The sequence below is a fragment of the Rattus norvegicus genome, chromosome X, assembly GCF_036323735.1.
Source record: "Rattus norvegicus strain BN/NHsdMcwi chromosome X, GRCr8, whole genome shotgun sequence".
Lineage (NCBI taxonomy): Eukaryota > Metazoa > Chordata > Mammalia > Rodentia > Muridae > Rattus > Rattus norvegicus.
This window is the reverse complement of record NC_086039.1, coordinates 105,419,272-105,444,591: the sequence shown is the minus strand read 5'-3', so window position 1 is coordinate 105,444,591 and position 25,320 is coordinate 105,419,272.

Here is a 25,320-nt window from a genome sequence, read left to right as displayed (position 1 = left end):
GAAAGGGTTGTCCAATCCCATCCACCTGCAGTAGACTGAGAGTCACTGTGCATCTCTATAAGCTGGGGCAAGTCAAAGAAACAGAACATGTTGAAGGCCCTGAGGTTTGAATCAGCAAAATTAATCTGCACAGTGTCATAAGTAATTTAAATGAGGAATCTCGATTTTTATACATAATCTCAACATTTTTATATTTTACTCATTTCCATGAGCTCCCAGCCTCTCTGCCACTGATTTCCTTAAAGTTCCCTAAGAAAAAGTCCAAAATGGATTCTGATTAAATAGAGTAAGCATGATTTTCCTCCCTCTGGAGAAGATAGGTAATTCTCAAAGCTGTGTTCTTCAGAGATTAGCAAATGACAGGTCTCTTGGTAAACACTGACCAGAAAGGTGGTCTCTTCCCTGAGCTAAACCATACCTATGCTCCTTGGAAAACACTCTTGTTCCAAAACAATGATGTGTGAAGGAATGTACCTCAAAGCAGCCCCATGTTTGGTGCTTTATTTCTTGACCCCCCCAAAATAAAAACTATGGCATATAAATGCTCCCAAATTCTTGAGTCCTTTATCACATATTTTTCTATAACGATACCTATCTTACATGTTACACCAGACAAAAAGGTACTTCTTCCAATTCAAGACAAGCCTTAATGTAGAGTACATCTTTCAACATTTCCTTAAGAATTCTGCTCTCATTTCATTGATCTGCTCTTACCTCCTGAATTTTATTGTCTTATTCTCCTCTGCACTTAAAAATGTCTGAATCTCTCTGTCATGTTAAGCAAACAAGCAAATCTTTTCAAATAAATAATCTATATGTATTAGCTCCACTTTTTCACCACCAACTCTGTCTTTAACCTACAGCCTGACTTTGATTCCCACTTTTCTAGGAAAATTGTTCTCCTGAAGTCACCAAAGTCTTCTTGCTTCCAAACAGATGGACCCTTCTGCAATGGGCCCAACATGTGATTCTAGATGACTCCCTGCATTGTCCTTTAGCTTCTGTGCTATAACCCTCTGGTAGTCCTTCAACCTCTCTAACTGTACTTTTCTACTTTCTTGCCTCAGTTTACCTATATCTAAATTTTGATGTCACTCAATAGTTGATCTTTTATCTTTTCTTCTTGTCTTATACTCCTGTGGAGATCATATCAGTTCAGAAAACATGTACTAGCAGCTACATAGTCATGATTTCTATTTTTGGATTTCAAACCTAGCTCTTTCCTATGAACTTCAGATTTATGCATATAAATAATTGCTAGATTGTTTTTAGCCTATGGTGTTATATTTTGAAGGATGAAGGAGTGTGACTTGTGGCTCAAGTTCACTCTTTTATCCAACACTAAGAACCAACAATTTGACCCTTTAATTCTTAGCTTTCTCACCTGTAAAACATGGATTATTGTAATAGTCAACCTATGAAAATTAGATGAAATATTGAGCATAGAATGCCTTGATGCCTATTCTTGTTGTCAACTTGACTACATCTGGAATTCACTAAAATCCAAAAATGGAATGGCATGCATGTGAGGAATGTTTGCTTAATTTGAAGTAGGAAGATCTATATTCTATTTCAGATCTGTGAGGTAGGAAGACACTCCATTAATCTAGACCTTGAAATGGGAAGACACTCCTTTAATCCAGATCTTTTGAGCTGGGAAACATACCTCTAATATGAACCACATTTTCTGCTGGAAACTCATATAAGGGCACTGAATAAGGAAGCTTGTGTTCCTTGCTTGCTAGCTGTTAGTAGTGAGTCCATTCCTTCACTGGCATTGGTGTCTACTTCTTTAGGATGTAAATGTATACTTAAGATCAGCTGAGATGTCAAGCCTTGTGGAATAAGCAACTACTGGAATTTTGAACTTTCCATTAATAGCCAGCTATTGTTGAATTACCTGGACCACATCCTGTAAGTCATTCTAATAAATCACCTTTATATAGAGAGAGGTTCATTCTATAAGTTCTGCTATTGTAGAGAACCTTGACTAATAACATGCTCATCCACAGGGCCTATCATATAGTCATCATTCAGTGACTTTTAATTATGGCTACTAGATATAATAATTGTTGACAACAAAATATAATCCAATCAATGGTTTCTAAGCCATTTAAGCTTGTTTCTCTACCTGTATTCATTCAGTGGACAAATTAGGATTATAATCATCTAGTTCAAATCTAAAAATCCAAGATCACCCTAGCCACTCCTCACCCTTACTCCCCTTTCCTCCTTCTCATTGTCATTCTCACCCTCATCATCACCCTCCCCTTCCTTCAGTGCTATTACTGTCACATCTAAGATAAATAATTTTAATTTTTTTCATCACTGAACTTTGCCTCTTGCTAATATGGCCCAACTAATGTCCCTGTCACTCCCCCAGGTTCATACGACTGTCTTATCATTCTCACAAGATTCATCAGCCCCTCCCTTCTGAGCTCTGGGCCAAAGGTGGAGTATTCTAGATACTCCACCTGCTTTTGTTCAATGTTTATTTAATGTTATTTAAAGTACAGTCCGTTGATCACGTTCTGTTGGTTTTGTTTCCTTACAAAACTCGACTGATACAAAGGCACAGAATAATGGAGGTATCTCATTAAATAGTGTGCTCAAAAAGGCCTGTCTGAGTTGCTGAGTGATGAAGTCAGATTAAAGAGAAACGAATGAGTGTGTTATGGGGAAATAATGGCAGTTATTATGATTTCTATTTTCAGAACTTGGCAACAAAAGGAAGCAGTAAGATAAGATAGTATCTGTGAATGACGGAGGGATTTTTATTTCACTTTAGAAAACGCATGAATAGAAAGTAATGAAAAAAGAGAGGCTGAGGGAATTAGCAAATGGTCTGAAATTGATGGAGTATTTAGTCCCACCTCTGAAGGAACAGGAAAATTTACAACCCAAGCAGAATATCTAGCTTCAAAAGGAATAGAAATATTTCTTTGGCAGAAATGGGAGAGAAATGACAAGAAACTAAAAATACACAGAAATTCTGACTAGGTGAAGTGAATGCAAGGAAAAAACTCAAAGAAAATTTTGAGAAAAATACTTTAAAATAAGAAGTATCTTGATTTTTCTCTTATGAATAGCTCCCATCTCCTCATACAGCAACAAGCAAGCTCATCTACTAAGCATATAGAGTTTTAGAATCCAGAGTTTGTACACAGAACTATCTGAAACATACACTGTAGTGAATGTGGCAGGGTGTCAGTAAGGATGAATGTAATAGTTGCTGACTGAAGCAGAGACACACGAAGTAGATGAGGAATTTTCATGCCTCCCTTTAGTACTTCTCATCACAGATGCTGGAATTACAGGGTAGAAATCGCCTTGTCGATCACAAGATAAAGTCATAGGGTACAATGGCTCAAAAACATTAGAGCAGCAATTAGTGGCATGGCTGGACATGGGGCCTCTAGCAGGCAGGAAGGTATGGACAGTTACAAAGAATACTATGAATGGAGACAAGGGAACTGACATCAGGCAAAAGGGTAAGATCAGTGTGAATGAGAAAGAAATTTGAAAGACTACAAGTTCCATTGAGAAGTATGTCTCTGAATTTAAGAATGTCAGAAATAAGATAATTTAAATATTAGTTATACCCAATATATACTTATGGTTGGTTCGTGGAAATTGGAAGGAGTTGTTTCACTGGTGATGATTGGGACATTTACTGGCAATTGCTATAAATGATCAACCCACTGAAGGGACAGTGAAGGTAAATCTTGATTGTCAACTTGAATGGATCAAAAAACCTATAGAGCCACTGGAAAAACCCATGAAGGATTCTCTTGAATAAAATTTTGAATGACACATACCCAATGGAGGCAACACCTTCCAGTTGCATCTCAGATAAAAGATCAAATAGAGAAGTTTTGCTTTTACTTGTATCCCTTCAGTCTCACTGGCAAATTCATCTACTCTCCTACTGCTGCTACCTGCTGCATTCCTTTGCTTATATCAAAACACAATTAGCTTAAGAGTGACTACAGACCAGTGGCTCTCCAGACAGCCCCTAGGCCTTTAGCACCAGATAGGAACTGCCTTGTGAACTGAGCTATCATGTATCAGGTTCTCCTTCTGTCCACTGTCAAATAGTCAATGTTGTATTGCTCAGACAATACCATGTAAGCCAATCTGATGAATAACCTTTTAATGTGAGTTCATTCTATCACTTTTGTTAATCTAGAGAACGCTGACTATTATAGCCACCTAAACAGGAAAGAAAATAGATGGCAGACCTATAAGGCATGTACAGAGTCAAAGAATATATGTAAAAACATTCTGGGTGGATTTAGAATTTAAGTGAGGTCACACAATATCAGAAGGAAAAATAAGCTCTCTCTCATATGTGGATCCTAACCTGTGTGTGTGTTGTGTTGTGTGTGTGTGTGTGTGTGTGTGTGTGTGTGTGTGTGTGTGTGTGTAGACAAATGTACATGTAGGCTTGTTATAACATGTGGAAAGGAAAACAAGATAGCAAATATTATGGGATGAGGAAAGACTAAATACAGGTAATACATAGTTGTGAGGTCAAGAAAGAAAGTAGAAAGCTAATTGTTTTCCATGGTTTGGAATGGTGCTTCTTGGTAAAGATGTGCATTAAAATATATTTGAGAGTGAAGGTATAAAATTGAATGTAAAGTTCACAGCTGAAAAATTGCTATTCTAAACGTTGAAAGGTTCATTGAGATGTCTAGACTTTGGCCTTCATTAATTTGTGTGTGTGGCACTCAAGTTCTTTCTAATAAAAGTTTAATGATAAAAGCATGCCCTTGTCTCTGACTCTGTTGCCTGTCTTCAAATCCCTTTCCTCACCATGCTAGTTCTACAAAAGAGCTATACCCTCAGCTCTTAACATTTATTTGATCTGAAATAACTCAGAGTCCTATTAATTATTTGTAAGAATAATAGAAGCTATCCCAATTCAAATGTACTTTTGTACCTGTAAACCATTGTCAAATACTTATTTTTTTCTATTTTTAGTTTTTCTTTTTAATTTGTATTTATTCTTCTCTAATACAACACATTCCAACAACTGCTTCCCTCCCTCCACTTACTCCTAGTACCCCCCAACCTTCCCTTCCCACAGATCCATTCCCCACCACATCTCCCCTGACTCAAGAAAAGGACAGGTCTCCCAGGGATATCAGCTTAACACAGTATAACAAATTACATTAAAACTAGATACAAACCCTCATGTGAAGGCTGCTCAAGGCAACCCATTAGGAGGAAAAGGGTCCCCAGAGCAGGCAAGAGTCAGACACACACCCCCAACATTTTTATAGTAGTGGTAGCTGCATTAAAATATAATTCCATCATTTCTTGACTCACTCTCCTTTGTTATACCCCTCCCATGTCTGTCCTCACCCGTCCCTCATAAATCCATGGTTTCCTCTGTAACCATTGTTACATATACATATAAATGATGAATATATATATATATATATATATATATGGACAAACTGCTGAGTCTGTTCAGTGTTGCTTGCGTGTATGTGTTGTGTTTCTAGGGGTAACTACTTTGCACTTGGTTAATTTAGGTAGACTGGCTGATATGCTATATAAAAAAACCAAGATTATTGACTACTTTTTTCTGTAAATTACAGATGATGATGGTGATGATGGTGATGGTGATGATGGAAGTAATAATGATACGACTGATGGTAATCATAAAAATGGTAATGATAGTTAACTGGTATTGGGTATGTGTTAAGTGTCAGGCACTACTAACATAAGCATTTTACTTAAATATATTCAACTGCCTACCTAATAATATTATTTTTACATCTCTTAGACATCTGGATACTACCATGTCCAAAGTAAGGCAAAAGATAGAAAGTACTATAGAGGGCTTATTTCCTGGTAAAGAAAGAGGATAAATAAGGAAACAACTAAAATTCAACGTTAAGTAATAAACAGAACAAAAACTCTGGAGAGGTAATGGTGTGCTACTTAGTTTATCAACTTGACACAAGTGAGAGTCACCCAGGAAACAGGATTCATTATTAAAGTAGGAGAGCCCAGTCACTGTGGACTGTACCACGCTCAGGCAAGTGGTCCTGAGGTATATAAGAAAGCCATGACAAGCCACTAAGCAGCATTCCTATAAGGTCTGTACTTCACTCCTGCCTCTAGGTCCCTGCCTTGAGTTCCTGCCCTGACTTCCCTTCCTGGTGGGCTGTACATGAGGCAGTATCACAACAACAGAAAAAAAAAAAACTATGACCAATGGTTATGAGGTATGTATGGGTAGGCATAGCTACATTCGATGGAATTGTTGGGCAAATTAGGTTAACAGTAACTTTTCAACTCGAGAGCTGAAACATGATAATGTAATAGCTATGAGAAAAAATAGGAGCAAGCATTCCAGACATAGGGAATAGACGCATAAACTCTGTCACAGGAGAAAAACTTAATATGCCACTGAGGTTGATTGAAACAACTAGAAAATTAAGAGAAGTTATGGGCATGAATATATAGTGTAAGGTTAGATAAGAGATGAGGCAGTCACCAAATCTTGGAGAAACTAGAAGGCTATGAAAGGAGTTTTGTTTTTATTTGACATATGATTGGAAGTTATAGATAATTTTTACTGTAATGAGCGAGAGAGTGGATCTGATTTCTGTTCCTATTATGGCAAAGCTGAAGGCCTAGGGAGGGGGCTTAGAGACTAAACAAGGTTCTTTAATAATCCAGACTAGAAATCTGCTGATTTAAGGATGCCATCAATGCTAGAAGTGAAAAGAAAGAAATACATTTTGGATAGATTTTAGAGGAAAAAATGAACAGAAATTATCAGATATAGTAGATATAATAGAAAAATGCACAAAAATGATTCTCCATCCCAGATTAAGAAATTGACTAAGTCTATCTAATGGAGGGAAGACTTTGGCAAAGACTGGGTTTGTATGTGATACAGAGACAATCACCAATTCTGTCTGGATTATATATTTCTGGAACTACTCAAAGATCCATGTGGAGATATGAAGTAGATTTTTTAAAAATCCATAACCAAAAGCAATCAAGACAGATTTTAGAGATGGCTGAGTATGAAAAGTACTTGCTGGACAAGCATGGGATCTGAGTTCAGATCTTAGCACCACCTATGTGTGTGTCCATAAGCATCTGTATGCATGGCATAGGAAGAAGGAGTCGGGTGCATCCCCAGGCTATGCTGGTCAGTCATTCTAAATGAAACATCAAGCTCTAGGTCTAGTGAAGAGACCCTGTCTTAGAAATAATGTAGAGAGTTCTCTGCACCCAAATCCCATGGGAGGGAGAGCTAAACCTACAGAGAGGCAGATATGCCTGGGAAACCAGAAGAGACTGCACTCTGCACATATCTCTGACGCCAGAAGAAAACACCAAATGCCATCTGGAACCCTGGTGCATGGAGGCTCCCGGAAAGGGTGGCACAGATCTAAGTGGTTGCTGCCCCCATGGAGAGCTCATAAGCAACACCCCACAAGCAAATTTGAGCCTCGGGGCCACAGATAAGACCAACTTTTCTACTACGAGTGACCTGCCTGGTGAACACCAGACACAGGCCCACAGGAACAGCTGAAGGCCTGTAGATAGGAAAAACTACACGCCCAAAAGCAGAACATTCTGTCCCCATAACTGGCTGAAAGAAAACAGGAAAACAGGTCTACAGCACTCCTGACACACAGGCTTATAGGACAGTCTAGCCACTGTCAGAAATAGCAGAACAAAGTAACACTAGAGATAATCAGATGGCGAGAGGCAAGCGCAGGAACCCAAGCAACAGAAACCAAGACTACATGGCATCATTGGAGCCCAATTCTCCCACCAAAGCAAACATGGAATATCCAAACACACCAGAAAAGCAAGATCTAGTTTCAAAATCATATTTGATCATGATGCTGGAGGACTTCAAGAAAGACGTGAAGAACGCCCTTAGAGAACAAGTAGAAGCCTACAGAGAGGAATCGCAAAAATCCCTGAAAGAATTCCAGGAAATCAAAAATAAAGAAGTAGAAGCACATAGAGAGGAGTCACAAAAATCCCTGAAAGAATTCCAGGAAAACACAATCAAACAGTTGAAGGAATTAAAAATGGAAATAGAAGCAATCAAGAAAGAACACATGGAAACAACCCTGGATATAGAAAACCAAAGGAAGAGACAAGGAGCTGTATATACAAGCTTCACCAACAGAATACAGGAGATGGAAGAGAGAATCTCAGGAGCAGAAGATTCCATAGAAATCATTGACTCAACTGTCAAAGATAATGTAAAGCGGAAAAAGCTACTGGTCCAAAACGTACAGGAAATCCAGGACTCAATGAGAAGATCAAACCTAAGGATAATAGGTATAGAAGAGAGCAAAGACTCCCAGCTCAAAGGACCAGTAAATATCTTCAACAAAATCATAGAAGAAAACTTCCCTAACCTAAAAAAAGAGATACCCATAGACATACAAGAAGCCTACAGAACCCCAAATAGATTGGACCAGAAAAGAAACACCTCCCGTCACATAATTGTCAAAACACCAAACGCACAAAATAAAGAAAGAATATTAAAAGCAGTAAGGGAAAAAGGTCAAGTAACATATAAAGGCAGACCTATCAGAATCACACCAGACTTTTCGCCAGAAACTATGAAGGCCAGAAGATCCTGGACTGATGTCATACAGACCCTAAGAGAACACAAATGCCAGCCCAGGTTACTGTATCCTGCAAAACTCTCAATTAACATAGATGGAGAAACCAAGATATTCCATGACAAAACCAAATTTACACAATATCTTTCTACAAATCCAGCACTACAAAGGATAATAAATGGTAAAGCCCAACATAAGGGGCAAGCTATACCCTAGAAGAAGCAAGAAACTAATCATCTTGGCAACAAAACAAAGAGAAGAAAAGCACACGAACATAACCTCACATCCAAATATGAATATAACAGGAAGCAATAACCACTATTCCTTAATATCTCTCAACATCAATGGCCTCAACTCTCCAATAAAAAGACATAGATTAACAAACTGGATACGCAACGAGGACCCTGCATTCTGCTGCCTACAGGAAACACACCTCAGAGACAAAGACAGACACTACCTCAGAGTGAAAGGCTGGAAAACAACTTTCCAAGCAAATGGTCAGAAGAAGCAAACTGGAGTAGCCATTCTAATATCAAATAAAATTAATTTTCAACTAAAAGTCATCAAAAAAGATAAGGAAGGACACTTCCTATTCATCAAATGAAAAATGCACCAAGATGAACTCTCAATCCTAAATATCTATGCCCCAAATACAAGGGCACCTACATACGTAAAAGAAACCTTACTAAAGCTCAAAACACACATTGCACCTCACACAATAATAGTAGGAGACTTCAACACCCTACTCTCATCAATGGACAGATCATGGAAACAGAAATTAAACAGAGACGTAGACAGACTAAGAGAAATCATGAGCCAAATGGACTTAACGGGTATTTATAGAACATTCTACCCTCAAGCAAAAGGATATACCTTCTTCTCAGCTCCTCATGGTACTTTCTCCAAAACTGACCATATAATTGGTCAAAAAACGGGCCTCAACAGGTACAGAAAGATAGAAATAATCCCATGCATGCTATCGGACCACCACGGCCTAAAACTGGTCTTCAATAACAATAGGGAAGAATGCCCACATATACGTGGAAATTGAACAATGCTCTACTCAATGATAGCCTGGTCAAGGAAGATATAAGGAAAGAAATTAAAGACTTTTTAGAATTTAATGAAAATGAAGGTACAACATACCCAAACTTATGGGACACAATGAAAGCTGTGCTAAGAGGAAAACTCATAGCACTGAGTGCCTGCAGAAAGAAGCAGGAAAGAGCATATGTCAGCAGCTTGACAGCACACCTAAAAGCTCTAGAACAAAAAGAAACAAATACAACCAGGAGGAGTAGAACGCAGGAAATAATCAAACTCAGAGCTGAAATCAACCAAGTAGAAACAAAAAGGACCATAGAAAGAATCAACAGAACCAAAAGTTGGTTCTTTGAGAAAATCAACAAGATAGATAAATCCTTAGCCAGACTAACGAGAGGACACAGAGAGTGTGTCCAAATTAACAAAATCAGAAATGAAAAGGGAGACATAACTACAGATTCAGAGGAAATTAAAAATTCATCAGATCTTACTATAAAAACCTATATTCAACAAAACTTGAAAATCTGCAGGAAATGGACAATTTCCTAGACAGATATCAGGTACCGAAGTTAAATCAGGAACAGATAAACCAGTTAAACAACCCCATAACTCCTAAGGAAATAGAAGCAGTCATTAAAGGTCTCCCAACCAAAAAGAGCCCAGGTCCAGACGGGTTTAGTGCAGAATTCTATCAAACCTTCATAGAAGACCTCATACCAATATTATCCAAACTATTCCACAAAATTGAAACAGATGGAGCCCTACCGAATTCCTTCTACGAAGCCACAATTACTCTTATACCTAAACCACACAAAGACCCAACAAAGAAAGAGAACTTCAGACGAATTTCCCTTATGAATATCGACGCAAAAATACTCAATAAAATTCTGGCAAACAGAATCCAAGAGCACATCAAAACAATCATCCACCATGATCAAGTAGGCTTCATCCCAGGCATGCAGGGATGGTTTAATATACGGAAAACCATCAACGTGATCCATTATATAAACAAACTGAAAGAACAAAACCACATGATCATTTCATTAGATGCTGAGAAAGCATTTGACAAAATTCAACACCCCTTCATGATAAAAGTCCTGGAAAGAATAGGAATTCAAGGCCCATACCTAAACATAGTAAAAGCCATATACAGCAAACCAGTTGCTAACATTAAACTAAATGGAGAGAAACTTGAAGCAATCCCACTAAAATCAGGGACTAGACAAGGCTGCCCACTCTCTCCCTACTTATTCAATATAGTTCTTGAAGTTCTAGCCAGAGCAATCAGACAACAAAAGGAGATCTAGGGGATACAGATCGGAAAAGAAGAGGTCAAAATATCACTATTTGCAGATGATATGATAGTATATTTAAGTGATCCCAAAAGTTCCACCAGAGAACTACTAAAGCTGATAAACAACTTCAGCAAAGTGGCTGGGTATAAAATTAACTCAAATAAATCAGTAGCCTTCCTCTACACAAAAGAGAAACAAGCCGAGAAAGAAATTAGGGAAACGACACCCTTCATAATAGACCCAAATAATATAAAGTACCTCGGTGTGACTTTAACCAAGCAAGTAAAAGATCTGTACAATAAGAACTTCAAGACACTGAGGAAAGAAATTGAAGAAGTCCTCAGAAGATGGAAAGATCTCCCATGCCCATGGATTGGCAGGATTAATATAGTAAAAATGGCCATTTTACCAAAAGCGATCTACAGATTCAATGCAATCCCCATCAAAATACCAATCCAATTCTTCAAAGAGTTAGACAGAACAATTTGCAAATTCATCTGGAATAACAAAAAACCCAGGATAGCTAAGACTATCCTCAACAATAAAAGGACTTCAGGGGGAATCACTATCCCTGAACTCAAGCAGTATTACAGAGCAATAGTGATAAAAACTGCATGTTATTGGTACAGAGACAGACAGATAGACCAATGGAATAGAATTGAAGACCCAGAAATGAACCCACACACCTATGGTCACTTGATTTTTGACAAAGGAGCCAAAACCATCAAATGGAAAAAAGATAGCATTTTCAGCAAATGGTTCTGTTTCAACTGGAGGTCAACATGTAGAAGAATGCAGATCGATCCATGCTCATCACCCTGTACAAAGCTTAAGTCCAAGTGGATCAAGGACCTCCACATCAAACCAGACACACTCAAACTAATAGAAGAAAAACTAGGGAAGCATCTGGAACACATGGGCACTGGAAAAAATTTCCTGAACAAAACACCAATGGCTTATGCTCTAAGATCAAGAATCGACAAATGGGATCTCATAAAACTACAAAGCTTCTGCAAGGCAAAGGACACTGTGGTTAGGACAAAACGGCAACCAACAGATTGGAAAAAGATATTTACCAATGCTATAACAGATAGAGGCCTTATATCCAAAATATACAAAGAACTCAAGAAGTTAGACCGCAGGGAGACAAATAACCCTATTAAAAAATGGAGTCAGATGGGGGGAGGGTTGGGAGGGGGACACCCATAAGGAAGGGGAGGGGGAGGGGGATGTTTGCCCGGAAACCGGGAAAGGGAATAACACTTGAAATGTATATAAGAAATACTCAAGTTAATTAAAAAAAATTTGAAAAAAAATGGGGTTCAGAGCTAAACAAAGAATTCACACCTGAGGAATGCCAAATGGCCGAGAAACACCTAAAGAAATGTTCAACATCTTTAGTCATAAGGGAAATGCAAATCAAAACAACCCTGAGATTTCACCTCACACCAGTGAAAATGGCTAAGATCAAAAACTCAGATGACAGCAGATGCTGGAGAGGATGTGGAGAAAGAGGAACATTCCTCCATTGTTGGTGGGGTTGCAGACTGGTACAACCATTCTGGAAATCAGTCTGGAGGTTCCTCAGAAAATTGGACATTGAACTGCCTGAGGATCCAGCTATACCTCTCTTGGGCATATACCCAAAAGATGCCCCAACATATAAAAAAGACACGTGCTCCACTATGTTCATCGCAGCCTTGTTTATAATAGCCAGAAGCTGGAAAGAACCCAGATGCCCTTCAACAGAGGAATGGATACAGAAAATGTGGTACATCTACACAATGGAATATTACTCATCTATCAAAAACAATGACTTTATTAAATTCGTAGGCAAATGGTTGGAACTGGAAAATATCATCCTGAGTGAGGCAACCCAATCACAGAAAAACACACATTGTATGCACTCATTGATAAGGGGCTATTAGCCCAAATGCTTGAATTACCCTAGATGCCTAGAACAAATGAAACTCAAGACGGATGGTCAAAATGTGAATGCTTCACTCCTTCTTTAAAAGGGGAACAAGAATACCCTTGGCAGGGAATAGAGAGGCAAAGATTAAAACAGACACAGAAGGAACACCCATTCAGAGCCTGCCCCACATGTGGCCCATGCATATACAGCCATCAATTAGACAAGATGGATGAAGCAAAGAGGTGCAGGCTGACAGGAGCCGGATGTAGATCTCTCCCTAGAGACACAGCCAGAATACAGCAAACACAGGGTCGTATGCCAGCAGCAAACCACTGAATTGAGAATAGGACCCCCGCTGAAGGAATCAGAGATAGAACTGAAAGAGCTTGAAGGGTCTCGAGACCCCATATGTACAACAATGCCAAGCAACCAGAGCTTCCAGGGACTAAGCTACTACTTAAAGACTATACATGGACTGACCCTGGACTCTGACCTCATAGGTAGCAATGAATATCCTAGTAAGAGCACCAGTGGAAGGGGAAGCCCTGGGTCCTGCTAAGACTGAACCCCCAGTGAACTAGATTGTTGTGGGGAGGGCGGCAAGGGGGGGAGGATGGGGAGGGGAACACCCATAATGAAGGGGATGGGGGATGGGGATGTTTGCCCGGAAACTGGGAAAGGGAATAACACTCGAAATGTATATAAGAAATACTCAAGTTAATAAAAAAAATTGGATAATGAAAAAAAAAGAAATACTCAAGTTAATAAAAAAAAAGAAAGAAATAATGTAGAGGACGATTGAGGAAGACTTTCTGGTGTCAGCCTGTGGTCCACACATAAAAATGGGCATTCATTCCTTCATATACATACACACACATGAATGCACATACATCACACAAACATTCTCACACAAAGAAACAATCATGAAAAACAAAGGTATCATATGTAAATATGTTTATGACAGTTACATTTCCCAAAATAATAAACAACTAACTCCTGTTTGTCAGCCTGCTAAAATGTAAGCTCTATGAGAACAGCAACCCTGCTTAGCATATTCCTCCTGAAATTCTACAGTCAACAGTAGTGTACAGAAATTGGTGGATACACAATAAATATACCTAGGAAGGAGGGAGAAAGTGAGGAAAGAAACTTGTTCTGTAATCAGGTTATATTTTAAATGCAAAGGCACAAAAGACTAACTTTGTTTTCTTTATTAGATTAGAGAATTGCTAATCTGGCATGTTAAATTTATAGAAAATTTTAGGCGGGCCCTATATTCTAGGGGTAAGACTATCAAAGACACATTATTACATTATTATTACATTATTTCTCACATACCAGGAATAATAGAAGCCAGAGCTAGTTCTCTTATGGGAAAAGCCTAGTCATCTCCTTTCGTTGAACTAACCTTCCCAGTTAGAGAATAAATGTTCTCCAGTCAAGCAAACACAAGTCTTCCAGTCCTCTGCTAGAATCTCCAATTTGCATGCATTATTTCAGGGATCAGTAAACTATGGCCCTTGAGCCAAATTCATCCCCGCTTGTTTTTGTATGTCCAAGGAAATAAGAATGGTTTTTACATTTAAAAATAATTTTTTAAACTCAAAAGAAAAAATGATATTTCACGAAACATTAGTTATATGAAATTTAAATTTAAGTATCCATAAATAAATTTGGGACAGAACACAGCCACATTTGCTCATTTACATATTATCCATGGGTGCTTGAGCATTACAATAGCAGAGTGGAATTTGTTTGTGAAAGAGGGTATATGGCTCACAATGCTATAAACATTTACTACCTACCTCCTTACAGAAAAAGTATGTGAATGTCTTCATGGTTGCATTTCATGGTCAACACAAAAACCATATATAGTACTTGAATGCTATTTTCATTCCCATTTTACTGAACAAAAGAAAGGCAATGTTGAAAAAAGTAATGGAAGTTAGATTCAAATTCAAACAATGCAATACCAATTGTGTGTGTGTGTGTGTGTGTGTGTGTGTGTGTGAGTGTGTGTGTGTGTAAAACATTAACTAAGTGAGTTTTCACCCAGGGCTAAAACCAATACCAAGGAAATTTTGTGCATTCAATCTTTCACTAATTTAGTCTTTTCCTCAGCCCAATATGAAAGACACTAGTATCATTCATCTTATGGTTGAGAAAAAGAAGACTCACAAAGGTATCTATGTGATCTCTCTAAAATATTGTTTTACAAGAACTGGGATTTACTGCTGGCTCTGACAGAGCTGAACCTTAGAGACCATCTACTCTGAAAGTTGGTACTAACTAGATGTGATCTTAAAACCACTGAAGACTCATTTTATTTTTTCTCATATGGCAAAGCTGGCATTCATTGAACTGTGAATATACTGGGTGTCTGAGTGAACAGGGTGGAAATTTGCATGTAGAACTCATATACAATAAATAAAATAAAACACAACAGATTCAAGGAAGGACAAATGCTCTAGAACATGATGGTCCATGAAGCAAACACCACAATGGGTTCAAAGCTATGCAAGCAGAAACTGTCCTTCTATTTAGCAACACAGAACTCATAAATAACCTTATTGAGTGCTGGTTTACCATGGTGTTAGAAATGAAGTTAGACTACACTAGCCTGAACAATCAAAGCAAAAGTAAAATGTAAAGAATTCTTCCAGAAAACTGGTTGTATAAAAGAGAAGATAAAGAAAAACACGGTTATCTAGCAGAGGACTTTGGGTGGGAAGGAATAATTATTAAAGGGTGTGATCAGTATTTATATGCAACAAGAATTTTTGTAAGATCTTAGAAAGAAGATCACATCTTTATAAGATTATTTTTTACTTTGAAGAACTACAATTTCTAAGAATAAATTATAGAACTAATAACTTGGCACGATTCACAGAATTAGGTCCAGGTGTTAGGATCTCAGTTCAAGTTTTCAGTATCCCTGTAAAATGCCAAATACTCTCATTATTGGGTAGTGCACACAGGTGAATTCCAGGAGCTCTCTGACTGGCTAGCCTAGCCAAAATGGTAGCCTTTGGTCCTTGATTTCACCTCCATTTGCTTCAAGGATATAAATATTTGCCTTCATCATAGAAATGGAAGAAGTAGCATAGCAAATGCTATAGAAACCCTATTGAGAACTGAATAGAATTCTGTTAACTCTATTGTTGAATATGGGCATGTTATTGTTTTCTGGTATCAAGTCTTTTTTTTTTTTTTCTGGAGCTGGGGACTGAACCCAGGGCCTTGCGCTTGCTAGGCAAGCGCTCTACACGGAGCCAAATCCCCAACTCCTCTTATAACCATATAACCATATAACCTCTTATAACCAAGTTTTATAACCATAATATAGCCCCCCATTCTCAGTGTTTCCCATAGAGAACTTGCAGTCTTTGCTTTTCCATTCTTGGCTTCCCTATAGTTTTGGTTGTTACCAAATGTTTTATTCTTTATTTATATCTTCTAACATAACATTTCAAATAATTATTCCTAGTGTATAGAAATGCACTTAATTTTGAAGCCTATTTTGGGTTTTGAGAAGATGAGGTGCATGGGTATGATGCATGCATGTATATAAATGAGAGTGCACACACTCATTTGTACACATGTATAGGCCAGAATTCACTGGCAGTGTCTTTTATTACTCTCTGCCTTCTTGTCTTGAGAAAGCATCTCTCACTATACTGGAAGCACGTGGCTAGGCTGAATGGCCAGCTCCTGGGACCCACCCATGTCCACTCCCCAATAATGAGGTTACAGACAGGCACAGTGGTGTTTGGACTTTGTACATGAGTGCTGGGAACTCAAACTCTGGTCTTCACATTGGCAAAGTAAGTGTTCTTGTCTACTAAACCATCCCTTCAGCCTCTATATTTCTTAAATCTATGAATTAATTATGCTAAGTTCTTATCAGTTTTATAATTAATTCTTAGAAACTTTAGTTCTTTGAAGTAGAAAAATCTTATGAAGTGCTATTTTCCTTCTAATTATGAATTTTCTTTTTCTTGTTTTTCGTGCTATGATGAAAACCTCAAGCACAATACCAAGTAAACAGAAATAATGAGAGTGACATTATTCTCTTATTTCTTAACTTAAAGGAAATATAGTCAATAATTTTCCATCAAGATTATCTGTATTGTAGGATTCTTTTAGAGATTTTCAATACCAGGTTACATCATTTTTTCTTTTATTTCTAGTTTTTAAAGCCTTTCTCTTGAATCATTAAACACTGAATTTTACCCAATATTATTTCAAATCAATTAAGATCATCATACACTATTTTCTGTTTGTACAATAAATTATATAAACTGCTTTTTCTAATACTAGGTCAACCTTACATTTTTTTTTTATTAACTTGAGTATTTCTTATATACATTTCGAGTGTTATTCCCTTTCCCGGTTTCCGGGCAAACATCCCCCTCCCCCCTCCCCATCCTTATGGGTGTTCCCCTCCCAACCCTCCCCCCATTGCCGCCCTCCCCCCATAGACTAGTTCACTGGGGGTTCAGTCTTAGCAGGACCCAGGGCTTCCCCTTCCACTGGTGCTCTTACTAGGATATTCATTGCTACCTATGGGGTCAGAGTCCAGGGTCAGTCCATGTATAGTCTTTAGGTAGTGGCTTAGTCCCTGGAAGCTCTGGTTGCTTGGCATTGTTGTACTTTTGGGGTCTCGAGTCCCTTCAAGCTCTTCCAGTTCTTTCTCTGATTCCTTCAATAGGGGACCTATTCTCAGTTCAGTGGTTTGCTGCTGGCATTCGCCTCTATATTTGCTGTATTCTGGCTGTGTCTCTCAGGAGCGATCTACATCCGGCTCCTGTCGGTCTGCACTTCTTTGCTTCATCCATCTTGTCTAATTGGGTGGCTGTATATGTATGGGCCACATGTGGGGCAGGCTCTGAATGGGTGTTCGTTCAGTCTCTGTTTTAATCTTTGCCTCTCCCTTCCCTGCCAAGGGTATTCTTTTTCCTCATTTAAAGAAGGAGTGAAGCATTCACATTTTGATCATCCGTCTTGAGTTTGGTTTGTTCTAGGGATCTAGGGTAATTCAAGCATTTGGGCTAATAGCCACTTATCAAGGAGTGCATACCATGTATGTCTTTCTGTGATTGGGTTAGCTCACTCAGGATGATATTTTCCAGTTCCAACCATTTGCCTACGAATTTCATAAAGTCATTGTTTTTGATAGCTGAGAAATATTCCATTGTGTAGATGTACCACATTTTCTGTATCCATTCCTCTGTTGAGGGGCATCTGGGTTCTTTCCAGCTTCTGGCTATTATAAATAGGGTTGCTATGAACATAGTGGAGCACGTGTCTTTTTTATATGTTGGGGCATCTTTTGGGTATATGCCCAAGAGAGGTATGGCTGGATCCTCAGGCAGTTCAATGTCCAATTTTCTGAGGAACCTCCAGACTGATTTCCAGAATGGTTGTACCAGTCTGCAACCCCACCAACAATGGAGGAGTGTTCCTCTTTCTCCACATCCTCGCCAGCATCTGCTGTCACCTGAGTTTTTGATCTTAGCCATTCTCACTGGTGTGAGGTGAAATCTCAGGGTTGTTTTGATTTGCATTTCCCTTATGACTAAAGATGTTGAACATTTCTTTAGGTGTTTCTCAGCCATTCGGCATTCCTCAGCTGTGAATTCTTTGTTTAGCTCTGAACCCCATTTTTTAATAGGGTTATTTGTTTCCCTGCGGTCTAACTTCTTGAGTTCTTTGTATATTTTGGATATAAGGCCTCTATCTGTTGTAGGATTGGTAAAGATCTTTTCCCAATCTGTTGGTTGCCGTTTTGTCCTAACCACCGTGTCCTTTGCCTTACAGAAGCTTTGCAGTTTTATGAGATCCCATTTGTCGATTCTTGATCTTAGAGCATAAGCCATTGGTGTTTTGTTCAGGAAATTTTTTCCAGTGCCCATGTGTTCCAGATGCTTCCCTAGTTTTTCTTCTATTAGTTTGAGTGTGTCTGGTTTGATGTGGAGGTCCTTGATCCACTTGGACTTAAGCTTTGTACAGGGTGATAAGCATGGATCGATCTGCATTCTTCTACATGTTGCCCTCCAGTTGAACCAGCACCATTTGCTGAAAATGCTATCTTTTTTCCATTTGATGGTTTTGGCTCCTTTGTCAAAAATCAAGTGACCATAGGTGTGTGGGTTCATTTCTGGGTCTTCAATTCTATTCCATTGGTCTGTCTGTCTGTCTCTGTACCAATACCATGCAGTTTTTATCACTATTGCTCTGTAATACTGCTTGAGTTCAGGGATAGTGATTCCCCCTGAAGTCCTTTTATTGTTGAGGATAGCTTTAGCTATCCTGGGTTTTTTGTTATTCCAGATGAATTTGCAAATTGTTCTGTCTAACTCTTTGAAGAATTGGATTGGTATTTTGATGGGGATTGCATTGAATCTGTAGATTGCTTTTGGTAAAATGGCCATTTTTACTATATTAATCCTGCCAATCCATGAGCATGGGAGATCTTTCCATCTTCTGAGGTCTTCTTCAATTTCTTTCCTCAGTGTCTTGAAGTTCTTATTGTACAGATCTTTTACTTGCTTGGTTAAAGTCACACCGAGGTACTTTATATTATTTGGGTCTATTATGAAGGGTGTCGTTTCCCTAATTTCTTTCTCGGCTTGTTTCTCTTTTGTATAGAGGAAGGCAACTGATTTATTTGAGTTAATTTTATACCCAGCCACTTTGCTGAAGTTGTTTATCAGCTTTAGTAGTTCTCTGGTGGAACTTTTGGGATCACTTAAATATACTATCATGTCATCTGCAAATAGTGATATTTTGACCTCTTCTTTTCCGATCTGTATCCCTTTGATCTCCTTTTGTTGTCTGATTGCTCTGGCTAGAACTTCAAGAACTATATTGAATAAGTAGGGAGAGAGTGGGCAGCCTTGTCTAGTCCCTGATTTTAGTGGGATTGCTTCAAGTTTCTCACCATTTAGTTTAATGTTAGCAACTGGTTTGCTGTATATGGCTTTTACTATGTTTAGGTATGGGCCTTGAATTCCTATTCTTTCCAGGACTTTTATCATGAAGGGGTGTTGAATTTTGTCAAATGCTTTCTCAGCATCTAATGAAATGATCATGTGGTTTTGTTCTTTCAGTTTGTTTATATAATGGATCACGTTGATGGTTTTCCGTATATTAAACCATCCCTGCATGCCTGGGATGAAGCCTACTTGATCATGGTGGATGATTGTTTTGATGTGCTCTTGAATTCGGTTTGCCAGAATTTTATTGAGTATTTTTGCGTCGATATTCATAAGGGAAATTGGTCTGAAGTTCTCTTTCTTTGTTGTGTCTTTGTGTGGTTTAGGTATAAGAGTAATTGTGGCTTCGTAGAAGGAATTCGGTAGGGCTCCATCTGTTTCAATTTTGTGGAATAGTTTGGATAATATTGGTATGAGGTCTTCTATGAAGGTTTGATAGAATTCTGCACTAAACCCGTCTGGACCTGGGCTCTTTTTGGTTGGGAGACCTTTAATGACTGCTTCTATTTCCTTAGGAGTTATGGGGTTGTTTAACTGGTTTATCTGTTCCTGATTTAACTTCGATACCTGGTATCTGTCTAGGAAATTGTCCATTTCCTGAAGATTTTCAAATTTTGTTGAATATAGGTTTTTATAGTAAGATCTGATGATTTTTTGAATTTCCTCCGAATCTGTAGTTATGTCTCCCTTTTCATTTCTGATTTTGTTAATTTGGACACAGTCTCTGTGTCCTCTCGTTAGTCTGGCTAAGGGTTTATCTATCTTGTTGATTTTCTCAAAGAACCAACTTTTGGTTCTGTTGATTCTTTCTATGGTCCTTTTTGTTTCTACTTGGTTGATTTCAGCTCTGAGTTTGATTATTTCCTGCCTTCTACTCCTCCTGGGTGTATTTGCTTCTTTTTGTTCTAGAGCTTTTAGGTGTGCTGTCAAGCTGCTGACATATGCTCTTTCCTGTTTCTTTCTGCAGGCACTCAGCGCTATGAGTTTTCCTCTTAACACAGCTTTCATTGTGTCCCATAAGTTTGAGTATGTTGTATCTTCATTTTCATTAAATTCTAAAAAGTTTTTAATTTCTTTCTTTATTTCTTCCTTGACCAGGTTATCATTGAGTAGAGCATTGTTCAATTTCCACGTATATGTGGGCATTCTTCCCTTATTGTTATTGAAGACCAGTTTTAGGCCGTGGTGATCCGATAGCACGCATGGGATTATTTCTATCTTTCTGTACCTGTTGAGGCCCGTTTTTTCACCAATTATACGGTCAATTTTGGAGAAAGTACCATGAGGAGCTGAGAAGAAGGTATATCCTTCTGCTTTAGGATAGAATGTTCTATAAATATCCGTTAAGTCCATTTGGCTCATGACTTCTCTTAGTCTGTCTACATCACTGTTTAATTTCTGTTTCCATGATCTGTCCATTGATGAGAGTGGGGTGTTGAAATCTCCCACTATTATTGTGTGAGGTGCAATGTGTGTTTTGAGCTTTTGTAAGGTTTCTTTTACGTATGTAGGTGCCCTTGTATTTGGGGCATAGATATTTAGGATTGAGAGTTCATTTTGGTGGATTTTTCCTTTGATGAATATGAAGTGTCCTTCCTTATCTTTTTTGATGACTTTTAGTTGGAAATTGATTTTATTTGATATTAGAATGGCTACTCCAGCTTGCTTCTTCTGACCATTTGCTTGGAAAGTTGTTTTCCAGCCTTTCACTCTGAGGTAGTGTCTCTCTTTGTCTCTGAGGTGTGTTTCCTGTAGGCAGCAGAATGCAGGGTCCTCGTTGCGTATCCAGTTTGTTAATCTATGTCTTTTTATTGGGGAGTTGAGGCCATTGATATTGAGAGATATTAAGGAATAGGGATTATTGTTTCCCTTTATATTCATATTTGGATGTGAGGTTATGTTTGTGTGCTTTCATTCTCTTTGTTTTGTTGCCAAGACGATTAGTTTCTTGCTTCTTCTAGGGTATAGCTTGCCTCCTTATGTTGGGCTTTACCATTTATTATCCTTTGTAGTGCTGGATTTGTAGAAAGATATTGTGTAAATTTGGTTTTGTCATGGAATATCTTGGTTTCTCCATCAATGTTAATTGAGAGTTTTGCTGGATACAGTAACCTGGGCTGGCATTTGTGTTCTCTTAGGGTCTGTATGACATCAGTCCAGGATCTTCTGGCCTTCATAGTTTCTGGCGAAAAGTCTGGTGTGATTCTGATAGGTCTCCCTTTATATGTTACTTGACCTTTTTCCCTTACTGCTTTTAATATTCTTTCTTTATTTTGTGCGTTTGGTGTTTTGACAATTATGTGACGGGAGGTGTTTCTTTTCTGGTCCAATCTATTTGGAGTTCTGTAGGCTTCTTGTATGTCTATGGGTATCTCTTTTTTTAGGTTAGGGAAGTTTTCTTCTATGATTTTGTTGAAGATATTTACTGGTCCTTTGAGCTGGGAGTCTTCACTCTCTTCTATACCTATTATCCTTAGGTTTGATCTTCTCATTGAGTCCTGGATTTCCTGTATGTTTTGGACCAGTAGCTTTTTCCGCTTTACATTATCTTTGACAGTTGAGTCAATGATTTCTATGGAATCTTCTGCTCCTGAGATTCTCTCTTCCATCTCTTGTATTCTGTTGGTGAAGCTTGTATCTACAGCTCCTTGTCTCTTCTTTTGGTTTTCTATATCCAGGGTTGTTTCCATGTGTTCTTTCTTGATTGCTTCTATTTCCATTTTTAATTCCTTCAACTGTTTGATTGTGTTTTCCTCGAATTCTTTCAGGGATTTTTGCGATTCCTCTCTGTAGGCTTTTACTTGTTTATTAATGTTTTCCTGTGCTTCCCTAAGTGTGTTCATGTCTTTCTTGAAGTCCTCCAGCATCATGATCAAATATGATTTTGAAACTAGATCTTGCTTTTCTGGTGTGTTTGGATATTCCATGTTTGTTTTGGTGGGAGAATTGGGCTCCGATGATGCCATGTAGTCTTGGTTTCTGTTGCTTGGGTTCCTGCGCTTGCCTCTCGCCATCAGATTATCTCTAGTGTTACTTTGTTCTGCTGTTTCTGACAGTGGCTAGACTGTCCTATAAGCCTGTGTGTCAGGAGTGCTGTAGACCTGTTTTCCTCTCTTTCAGTCAGTTATAGGGACAAAGTGTTCTGCTTTCGGGCGTGTGGTTTTTCCTCTCTACAGGTCTTCAGCTGTTCCTGTGGGCCTGTGTCTTGAGTTCACCAGGCAGCTTTCTTGCAGCAGAAAAGTTGGTCTTACCTGTGGTCCCGAGGCTCAGGTTCGCTCGTGGGGTGCTGCCCACGGGCTCTCTGCAGCGGCAGCAACCAGGAAGACCTGTGCCGCCCCTTCCGGGAGCTTCAGTGCACCAGGGTTCCAGATGGTCTTTGGCTTTTTCCTCTGGCGCCCGAGATGTGTGTGCAGGGAGCAGTCTCTTCTGGTTTCCCAGGCTTGTCCGCCTCTCTGAAGGTTTAGCTCTCCCTCCCACGGGATTTGGGTGCAGAGAACTGTTTATCCGGTCTGTTTCCTTCAGGGTCCGGCGGGGTCCTGCCGCTCCTGGGCCCTCCCCCACGGGAGCCCAGAGGCCTTATACAGTTTCCTCTTGGGCCAGGGATGTGGGCAGGGGTGAGCAGTGTTGGTGGTCTCTTCCACTCTGCAGCCTCAGGAGTGCCCACCTGACCAGGCGGTTGGGTTTCTCTCAACCTTACATTTTTAAGGTACTTTTGTTTCATTCTGAAAAATTCTCTTACACTTTGTTGCATTCAATGTTATGACACCCTAATGATTTTTAAATTTGTTTTCATTAGCAGTGTTGTCCTATAGTTCTTCTTTCTTTAAATATCCATATCTGGCCTAGAAGTGGTGGCATATACCTTTAATCTCAGCCTTCCCTCAGGAGACAGAGGCATACAGATCTTTGTGAGTTTGAGCCAGCTTGGTCTACAAAGTGAGTTCAGGGACAGCCAGAGCTACAAAAAGTAACCCTGTCTCAAAAAGGACATAAATAAATATCCATATTTGATTTAGTTATTAAGATTTTATTGGTTCTTCAGAAACAGTTGAAGTATAGAAGTCAATTTCCTAATTTATACCCTCCTTTTTTGAGGCAGGATCTTGCTATGTATGCCTGGTTCTCCTGAAACTTCCTTTGTAGACCAGGACTTTGAACTCTGTTGTTGTTGTTGTTGTTGTTGTTGTTGTTGTTGTTGTTGTTGTTGTTGTTTTAAGAACTTTCATATACCTGGACAGACCCATGGTTCCAGCTGGACATGTAGCACAGGACGGCCTTGTTGTCCACCAATGGGAGGAGAAGCCCTTGGTCCTGCAAAGTCTGGACACCCCACCCCAGTGTAAGGGAATATCGGGTAGGGAGGTGAGAAGTGGTGGGTGGTTGGGTGGGGAACACCTTCATAGAAGAAGGAGAGGGGATAGGATAGGGGAGTTTATGGTTGGGAAACTGGGAAAGGAGATAACATTTAAAATGTTAATAAAAAGTATCCAATTTAAAAAAAAGATGTGATCTTACCATGTCCTCGAGGCTGGCTTCGAACTCACCATTCTCTTTTCTCAGCTTTACAAGTTGTTAAAATGGTAAAATGCCACCAAACCAGCTCCTTGTGCCCTGTCAAGTGCAGTGTTGCATTAAGTGTTTGAATTTGGCTTTAAACTCTCTGGACCTAAGTTTATCACTACAGGGAAGGCTTTCATCCACTTCTCTGATTCCATCCACATGCAGTCCTACCAATTTTTCACCATCACTTTGAAGAAGCAACCTTTGAGATGCCAGCTTCAGGGATTTCCTGAATAAAGTGGCTAGCTTGGCTCTAAGCTTCAACTCCTGGACCCTATTTCAAATGTAGTTGAGACAAGCAGAGCTCAGAGTCTCTAGAATGTAGAGAAGCCCTCAAAGGAGAAGCCCATGGGATGGCTAGTTACCTGGAGAGATATTTTTCCTGATTTCAGTGCCAATTTGGCCACTGAATAAAGCTTCCTTTTGTGACAGTTCAGCAAAGTTGGACATAATTTCAACATGAAAGCTTTGTCTAACCTCTTTTTTCTCAGTCAGATGAGATAGTTTATTGAGTATATGCCCCTTGACCAGGGCCTTGGTTCAGATTCAATAACTGAACCATGACCCCAAATTAATATCCTATGTGGTTTTTAATCCCCAAATCCACAAACACCTGTGAGAAGTTATTCCACCAATCAGGACTTAGGACTAGCAGAATTTCTTAGGAACATGTCTTTGTTGTACACTCATACTGCTCCCATTGGTTGGGGTATTCACTATGGCAGGGGACTTGCCTTGTCTAATATTCATATCTTTTTTAAAATTTTATTTTTCTTGGATATTTTATGTATTTACATTTTAAAAGTTATCCCCTTTCCCCTCCTCTCCCGTACTCCCTCCCGCTGCTTCTATGAGGATGCTCTCACTCCCACCCCACTCACTCC